The sequence below is a fragment of the Gopherus evgoodei genome, chromosome 18, assembly GCF_007399415.2.
Source record: "Gopherus evgoodei ecotype Sinaloan lineage chromosome 18, rGopEvg1_v1.p, whole genome shotgun sequence".
NCBI lineage: Eukaryota > Metazoa > Chordata > Testudines > Testudinidae > Gopherus > Gopherus evgoodei.
This window is the reverse complement of record NC_044339.1, coordinates 12,550,635-12,560,250: the sequence shown is the minus strand read 5'-3', so window position 1 is coordinate 12,560,250 and position 9,616 is coordinate 12,550,635. Positions and strand designations below refer to the sequence as shown.

The following is a 9,616-nucleotide window of genomic DNA, read 5'->3' as shown; positions in this document are numbered from 1 at the left end:
GTAGAAAGAAGTGTGAGTTATGAAGTTTAGTTGTGGATCCAAACTCTCTCCAAGGTAGGAGCCATTTGTATAATCTGGGCCTTTCTCTGTCTCTCACCCCACTCAGACTTAGTAATTCAGGGCCAGATCCTCAGCTAGCGTAAATCAGTGCAGCAGTGAAGTCAGTGAAGCTGATTTACACCAAATTAGGATCAGCCCCGCAGACTTCAAGCCACTCCTCTTGCCCCCAAAATAACCATGCCACCACAATGGTCCTGTTCTATTGAGTGGCAGCTCTTCAGTTGTCACCTGGATGCCACATCAGATGCCCAGCTGGATTTTATTTAGTTTTATAGCACTGTGCTTTGTTGTGGACTGGGTCTCCATGGCATGGAGAAAGGGAGAAATTGGAAGGAAAAGGGAAGAGGAGGAAGAAAGTGATGGCGTGGAAAAATGAAGGAGAGGCATGTATTGGAGTGCATGGACTTTGGCCTGTTCTACACTTCTAAGGTAAGTCCATGTAGCTACGGTGGTCGGGGTCAGGAGTGTGTGTGAAAATCCACACCCATGAATGCTGCAGGTATGCCAGCCTAACCCCCCTGTGCAGACATGGCTAGGGTGACAGAAGCATTGGCCTTGCTGCTGGCCCATACCTAGCAAAGACAGCTGCAGTGAAGCACCCTGAGGATGGCAGGTCTTGAGGGAAGAGTGGATCAGGAGATCGGAGCCCTGAACCGGGTACAAGCCTGGCTCTACCCATTTGCTCTGAGTCTAGAGTGAGAGCTGGGAGAGGGCGGAGGGCATTGTTAGGGATTCTCATTCTTTCATTATTATGGACTTGGAATCCTTTCTGCAGACTGGATTATGACTAATTATTTCACCAAGAGGGTGGGGAACATTGGAGCTGGAGCCATGTACCTTTTAACCCTTCTCCCCAACCCCCAAGCCCACTCCCCATTCATGAGCTATTTGATCAGTGAACACATTCCTGAATGGGTGCCAGGCTGTTCCTCATTGCCTCAGCCGCAGCTCCTGAAGCCCTGGATCGCAGGCTCTCCTTCCATATGCTTTCTATTAGTCCAAGCTTTGCCTGTAGAGAAGCTGACTATGGGGGCTGTGGGGGGAGCTATGAGAGATGCTGCTCCCCTTCTACTTTGCCACTGCCCCTCATTCTCATCCAGGATTCACTCTGCCCTCTGGAGTCTGTACTTGCAATGCACTGTCTTGTTTGTGAAATCTGCTACAGGGGAGTGTATGTGAATGACTTGTTCTAGATCAAACTGGGTGTCCTCTCTGCCCCGCTCTGGGGGATGATGGGTTTAGTGGGGTTTGAGTCAGTATAGTAGCTAGGCTCCAGGTGCTTCTCACAGACCCACAGGAGCATTCCCTTTACCTGTAAAAGAACATTGCCCAAGGGCAACTGGGTTGATGAAGCCCAGAGCAGGTGCAGGGAGCATATGCTGAATACAGTGGTGCCCTTTGTTCGTGGAAGCTAGTGGTGGAAAATACCTGTTAAGTAATGCAGGCCATATCCTCTTGTGCCCCTCTGCTGCCAGTCAGAGTAGGATTGCTCCCTGCAGCACATTCTAAAAGGCATTGCCCAGTCTAGTTTCACAAGTCCCAAACAATAGGATTTCCAGCACTCCCTTGGGAAATTATTCCACAGCCGAATCCCTCTCTCTTTTAAGCAGTTATCCCTCCTAGTTGCCCTACATTTTCCTTTTCATAGGCTCAGTTTCAGCCCATTGCTCAAAGTTGCATCCCCTTGCAACACGTTGACCAACTCCCCCCACCACCATGTCCCGAACCAATTAGTCATAGCCGAGCTGAGGTATATGCATTAGCCCTTTGAAACTTTCCTCATAAGCCAAGCCACTTGGGCTCTGTACTACACAAATGTAGTTATCCGTATAAAACTTTAGTCTGTGTTTTAATCTTACAAATTCTTAACCTTAATAACTTCCTGCAGCGGTGAGTTCCACCGCTTAAATGCACATTTCATGGAAAAAGACTTTCCTTTGATTGGTTTTGAATTTTGCCACCTTTTAATTTCATTGAATGCCCTCTTGCGGACAGCCTGCTGCTCCAAAAGTCACATCAGCTGCCCCTAGGCAGGGTTAGATGATACAGTGCTTAAAACACCTGCAGTTGCCTGGACCACTGTGTATACTAGAACTTCCTCCATTGGTGAAGCTGAACCTATCTTACCAATGGTAGGAAACTGAGTGCACAGCATCCAAGTATAGATAGAGGCGCTGGCATTTAAATGAACATCAGCAACAAGGCAGCTGATAATGGGTGCAGAACATGCTAGCATAAGCAAGGCTTGTATGGCCTTTGGATCAGTCATTCCAGCCCCAGCCTCATCTGTTCTAGCTCATTTTGTGCCTGTTGGCTCTCTGCCTCAGCTTTCCCATGTGTAAAATGGGAATAGTTTATAATCATTCTGCGTAGAAGGCTTGTGCAGTTTGATTTATTCAAGCTTGCAAAGTGCTGTGAGATCCCAGGAAGAAAGGCAGCTATAGGAGTTAAAATGGTTTGTATTAAATAAAAGTCTTGAGTGATTTTTATTAAACCATGTAACGTTCCTTAAAAAAAAAACTGATGGAATCTCTAGATGACACACAGCCCCCTCCTCTCCCATAATGCTCCCCGCTGTTCACACTGCTTCCACCCTCCCAGACTCCAGACAGGCAGCTCTCCCCAAAAGTGGACGCCGCCACAAAACTGACAAGGAAAGACCTCAGCCAGCCATTCCTGGGACAGTTGAGCTTTATCAGTTCCTTCTTCACACCATGGATGTTTCCCTGCTGCTGCTTCTGGCAGGGATGCAGTTTGGAAAAGGAAAGAGAGCTTCAGATACACATCAGCCTCCATGATACACATCACTGTCCAGATTCCTTTCACCAGGTGCTCTGGCTACTCCTAGCTCAGACATGTGTCTTCAGGGAAGCATCATAATTCCACTTGCTCTATCCTGGCTCCACTTTGTATGCCAGCAAATAGCTGAGCCACAGCCATTGATCTGTTCTGCTGGGTGAGTGTTTTGTTACAATAATCCCAGTGTTTCTGCTAACTAAGGTCTTGAGACAGGACTGCTGTGGAAAGGTCAGACCCAGCTCCCATTGAAAGACTGCAGTTATCTTAAATGGGAATTGATTCTGGCCCTAAAACAGTAAGTGGAATGGGGGGATTTTAATGGGGTCACTCTGCCTTTCAGCTGTTTGTGGTTGAATCTAACCCAGGCTGGTAGTGATTGAAAAGCTGCCACCTGGGAGCTGATGTGAGTTGCTAAATTCTCAGTGTAGTTCCTACCAATCCACTTTACAAAACTGCTGCCCTTTTCCAGCACAAGGATCAGTGTCTGAATAGGCTTGGAGAGCCTGAACTCCCCCTGGTTTCTCCTGATCAGGTTTCAGGCACATTCTGTACCTGTTCTTTAGATAAACAAGCTTTAAGGTCTCTGCAGGGCATCTTTACTGTGCATTAACTTCACTAAAACCACCCCAAACCCTGCCATAAAAATACAATGTTTTTCCCTGGATGCTGGTTCTGACTCACACTGCTGCTGCTCTGACACTGCTTTGATTACTCCAACAGCTCTCTTAGCTCCCTGTCTCTTTACCTTTGATTGCAACTCCTTGGGCTGCTGCCTGTGGGCCCCAGTGTTCCCTGTTTCAAGTCCTGGGCGTGGCACTCTGCATGCCAGAATACCAGATGCTCCTGAGCATGGAACTTGACAATAGTCCAAACCCATTCAGAGTGTCTGGCTGGCCCAACAGAAAGACTTGGACACCATGGGCAGTGCAGGGGTGGGGGCATGCCATGCCTATGGTTGCAAAGAGACTCTACAGTTTTTGCAGAGCCTTCAATTTCAGAGCAATCCTGAAAGAGTAGGAGGGAAAAAGAAAGCAGAGCCAGTAGTAAAGCCATATTTGCATCTATGGGATGTGACATGAACAGTGTCAGAAAGCCAATAAATACAGGCAAATGCAGGAACTTGTTCTCACCGTGTTTTGGAAGAGGAAGTGGGAGGCCAGGATACTGATCTGAAAGGGGCACAGAGGAAGGCTGTAATGGGATCCTGATCTCTAATGAGTCTGAGTGAGAAGCTTGAGGGGTGATGGGGGCTCTGTGCTCCTGAGTTTCAGATCGACTGCTGTTATCACCTGGATTTTTATGCTGATCTCTCTGGCATGTATCTTGACAGGAGCAGTGGCCATATTAGGGAGCATGCACAAGGAGGGCTCTGAATCCACAGAGGCTGGTGAGACCTGAAAACGTGCAGACAAAACAGACCCATAGAGGTACAGGCAGAGCTAATTTACAAGATCTGGTAAAGATCCTGCTGCATCTGGCTCTAACTTCTACACCGCTCTGATTTGTCTGTGCTCTGGACTCTGGTCTTAGAGCGCTCTCTGGTGGGGACTGTGAGCTAGAAGGCAGCAGGATGGCAGGCATTCTTCATCTGCAGGCACACTGGGTTGGAAAATGAGCAAAGGAGCAGTGTTTAAATTTGGCTTAGACATTGCTCCAGCTAAGTCATTCTGCAGTATGGTTTGGCCAGCCAGCATGGACTGGGCTGAACTGTGTTTGAGAAACACATTCTAGCCGAGGTAAGGATGAAGTACATGAACATCTGGAGTAATTCTGAATATAATTGCCAATCTCTGCTAGCTTTTAAGTCAGAATGGTGGTGATCTCAGACAAAACATGCTTCCAGTGTGATCTGGCTGCATTCAGACTGACCAGCCAAGCCACGTTACAAAACACTTCGCTGGAACCATATGTAAATAGGCTCCTTAATGAGATCTGATATCTGGTATGGCTTTAGAGAGCTGGCAGTGATTCTTACCTGAGCGCCCTACTACCTCCCTGTGCTGGTAACAAAGAGCAATTCAAGTGAAACAAACTAAAGTGCTCAAAATATATGTTCCAGTCAAGATCCCATTATATTCCATTGTTCAATATATTCCTCCCCTCTACTTAGTGTCCTCTATGGATGTACAATCCATATCTAGCCCTCCAGGTAGTTATTCCACTGTCATTATAACCTCTGTTTTTTTGGTGGTTTATGACTTGGTGCTAAAAATTCCTACGAGGGATTTAACTCTAGAAATAAAACTTCAAACCATGGAGTGAAAAGCAAAAATCCTCCAGAATCAACTGGGCTGGATTTTTTTTGTTTGTTTGGTTGGTTGGTTGGTTCTGGTTTTGCTTTTGTTCTTTGTTAACGTTGAGAATAAAAGGGTGACTTTAAAAGGACTGGATGGTTCAGAGAATTGCTAATAATAGCTGGACCCTCTAGGCCATGAGTTCAAATCCAGGCAGGCTGGTGGTATCTGAAAATGGATGTGGCATATATATGAAATGAGTTGGAGATGTTAGCCCAGTTCTGTGGGGCTGAGTGTCTAAATCACCTCTTACTATTTGTTTGTATTGGGGTCGTATTTACGATCCCCAGTCATGGAGCAGGATCGCTCGGTGCTATATAAACAGAACAAAAACATGGTCCCCGCCTCAAAGAGCTGACAATCGAAGTATAAAACAAGAGACAACAGGTGGCTATAGACAGGCAGAGTGGGGAAACAATGAGACAATAATGGTCAGCGTGGTAGGCGGTGATTTCACTCACCAGCTGCCTAACCAAAAAGCACCGGTGCTGGTCTCAGTGGAAAGGCCAACAATCGCATGGGCCATTGGACTGAACTGCCCTCCAACCCCTACAGAGGTCTGTCTACCAACAGCTGTCCCAAGGGATTTGTGATGTGGACACTGTTCACAGGATAGCCGGGCGGAGATCTACCAACTCATTTCATGCAGACCACCAAGCAGCCTTCAAGTATCATGGCTTTTGGTCACTAACTACCTAGGCTGGCTTGAACTGGCCACCTGGTGAAAGGCTCCCTGTGAATTCTGGGGCAGTAAGGGAAATCCCGCCTCCAAAGGAACCTGGGGAAAGATGAACCAAAGTACAAAAAGCAGTGTGCCCCAGGCCCTACCTATGCTGCAGGTGTCACAGGGACAGGGGTTTGGATACAACACTGTGAAAATTGTAGCATAGCTGGGACTAAGTACAGCTTCACAATGGGTAGAAATCTTGACTACCCTAGGGCTTTAACCTGGGTCTGGAACACAGACAGGTTCTGTCTACACTCCAGGGCTGATTCCCAGCTACACTAGGAGGCCTAAAAAATTAGTGGAAATGGCCTCCTGATAATGCCCTTCTGCACAAAAGGGCTTCCCTGACCAGTGCAGAGCTGATGTAACGGTTCTACACGCCCTTTACTCTCAGCCCCCGTGTAGGAGGCAGATCGGGGTATGTTGGGGAGCATAATTGGACTGCACTTTGGCTATTCTCTGCCATTGCCCACCTCCGCTTCCCAGGGCCTATAGGACACAAAGTATATATTAGAGCAACCCTGAGGCTATTCTAACTTATGCTTGGAGATGGGTATGTCTTGGATGACTCCAGAATACAAACAGCACAAAGGTGACTTACCTTTATCTGCCCCACTGCATTTCTTCCCAGTGCAGGAATGGGGAAACTGAGAATCAAGCCTACACCTTTTACTGAGGGTGTTGTAACCTGACCTCCCTGATGCATTCCTAGCCTGTCCAGACTGGTCAGGCAAACCATGCATGACAGTTGTGTCCAAGAACAGTTCAGCTCTCAGTGCAGATGGGGCCTCCGACTCCAAGGTCCAGGGTCACTTGCAACCTGCTAGGACCCCTGCCCAGGGGGCTTTTCCTAGAGCTGCTTGCTGAGTGGCTGTCTTGAGACTACACCTCTGTCACACCCTGCTGCATGGGCTGTGGCCCAAGACCTGGGCAGCTGGTGTTCTTCTCATTCCTGTCCATCGCTCTTGCTGGCTGCCCAGTGAACTGAGTGATGGCCACAGCGGACTCCCCCTCAGACGTACAGCGCTGGGACAGAAATACAGCAATGGGGTGGCTTCTGAATAAACTAAACTGGGGGAAAGACCCCGCAGACCGAGGCACAGTCCATCTCATCCGCGCACCCTGTTGGGACTCCTAAGCTGGGCATGCTTCTCCTGTCCCCCCTGCAGCTGCAGCTTCTGCTACCCCACCCCACTTCACCCCACATCCCCAGACATGAGCAACTTCATACTCCTCCTCCTCCATCTGACATAAACATCTCCCTCCTTCTCCATCTTCTCCTCCCTGCCCCCTGCCAGAGAAGCAGCCATTTCTCCCCCATCCCTGACCTGCCAAGGCTGGTTCCTCTCCCCTATCCCCACCCCGTCACCTGGGCATCTCCATTCCTCCCTCTGTCTCCCCACTCTCTAGCCAGCTGCCTGGTGCGGCTCCTCTGCCCCACACCCTCCATCACCTGGTCACACTGGCTTCTCCCTCCCGTCTCAGTCACCCGGCCAAAGCAGATTCTCCTCTCCCTCACAGCTCAAGCTACAAGATCCAATTTCCTGTTTCCAGCTTGTGAAAAGGTTACTTGGCACCTCCCCAGGCTGAGCCAACCAGTTCCATCCAGGAGCTGCTCTCCTGAGCTAGCTTTTGGGTTATAGCTAATCTCTTGGCACTGCTTTTGGCAAAAACTGGTGTGTCTGCATTTCTGTGTGTGTAGGAGGGGGGACCTTCCCACCTTTGTGGGGGGTGCTTGAGAGTGGAGGGGATGGCATTTGTTCCTGAAATTGGGGCTTAAAAGGTGATTTATTTTTTTTTACATGGTAGTATAGGTAGAAGGGCTAGCCCTGATATGTGCGTACACATCTGTCGTTGTGTGTAAAAAAAAAAAACAAAAAAAAACCCAACAACTTTGGTCAAAATCAACGACACAGCTGCACGCTGGACCAAGCATAGCCAGCCCACTGACCAGCACTTCCTGAGGCTTTTATGTTTCTGTTTTTTCAACCAATCACCAGGGGAGAGCGCGAACACAGTCCCCCACTACCACAAATGATGCAGTCGAGTTTCCCGCATTTGGGGAAATCGCAGGGGTCAGCACACCCGCAGTGCAGTGGATGAGCCTCACCCTGGGAAAACCACCTTCGGGATCATGGTATGTATAGTAAGTATATATGCCAAGTAAGTATATATAGGCACATAGCTGTCCCAGCTATGCCAGCTTTGCACATTTGTGTGTACTGGGCGGAGGTGTGGAGGAGAGTTATGTAGAAGACAGCTTATTCCACAGTTGTTTGCATCAGTGTGTGTTTGTATGTATTTGTGCACATTTGAGAGCTGTGCACATCAGGGAACTTGCTGCCTTTAGCTTTTTCACCCTGTATCCTTTGTTCTGTGGCAGTGGCTTGAGCTGAGCTGTTATTAAATGCCAGGAAAGCAGTGGATAGTGAAAATGTCCATCTAGTTCTCCTGGATGTTGCTGTTTTACTCATTGGAGATGATGTTTTTCTAAGCTTGGCCCAGAGCCCAAAAAGTCATCCCAGCAGAAAGAGAGGGTTGGCACACCATTAAACTGGTCCCTACTGGCTTTTTCAGAGCCCAGAGGATTAGAACTGCTTGACTTTTTTTGCAAAAAAAGAATTTGTGTACGTTTTGCAAATTAGTGTTGATTGCACCAAATTGTTTACTTTGGAAAAAAAATCCCTAAGATGTTGGGGTTTTTTTACATTTTCTAAATAAAATCTTTTGATTTTTTTAAATTCAAAATGACTTTTTGTTTCAAAATATCCTTTAAATTTACTTTTAAGTAAAAACAAAAAAGCTCAAAATCAAAACAAAACTTTTCATTTCAACTATTTATTTGGTTTTACTTTTCAGTTCAATGAAAAATTTAATTTTCAGTTCAATCCGAAACTGTTTTCTCCTGTACTTTTTCGGCATTGCCAGCACAATAAAAAATTCTGCGATTCACGCAGGACACGGCAGAGAGTCTCTCGTATGGAAGCAGCTTTATTGCAGCTTTTCACGCAAGCTGTGTACAATGCACCCTCCACCTTTATTTCAGTGTTTTCCTCTCGATAGATTGCTTGTTGACTTGATGGGCAGCCAGATGAGCACCTAGGTCTCCCTTCTTGACTGGACAATGGGCACTCTTCCTCATACCCAGATCCTGGAAGTTGGATCCTTCTTTCTGGGAAGCAGAGACCCCTGGCCCTTGGGAATCATTCTCTTCTGGCTGCATAATCACAGTCTCCACCCACTTAGGAGCCAATCTCTTGTCTCTGGGCTCACACATTCCCAGGAGCCAAGAGATGGAAATAATTGCCAAGTGTAGACTGGAGTCTTTAGCAGAGGAGAGCACGGTGCCTGTAATTAGATGGCTGTTACCAAGTGGCATTAGGGTGACCAGATGTCCTGATTTTATAGGGACAGTCCTGATATCTGGGACTTTGTTTTATATAGGCTCCTATTATCCCACCCCACCCCCGTCCCGATTTTTCACACTTGCTGTCTGGTCACCCTAAGTGGCATAGTCATGTGCTCTCAATGTATTGATAGTTAACTGCCAGGTTAGGAAAAGTCTTGACAAAGTTCCAAGGTTTATTAGTTGATCAGAGGCTGTTGACTCTAGGAAGATCTTCAAAGATCACATGATGGTTGGATCAATACTGTCAGCAAACACACTAATCAGGCTCACTTGTTCACCTACATTCTGATAAACCTGCAAAGGTCACCAGGTCAGTTCTGAAGCTGA

At 47.4% G+C, this 9,616-nt stretch overlaps 1 non-coding gene across 1 annotated transcript; it reads right to left on the bottom strand.

Moving 5' to 3' along the window:
• Positions 1–7,877: 7,877 nt before the first annotated feature.
• LOC115637101 lies at positions 7,878–8,034 on the bottom strand. Its single transcript, XR_003997161.1, has one exon. It is a non-coding gene; the product is annotated as a U1 spliceosomal RNA (small nuclear RNA).
• Between the last annotated feature and the right edge of the window lie 1,582 nt (positions 8,035–9,616).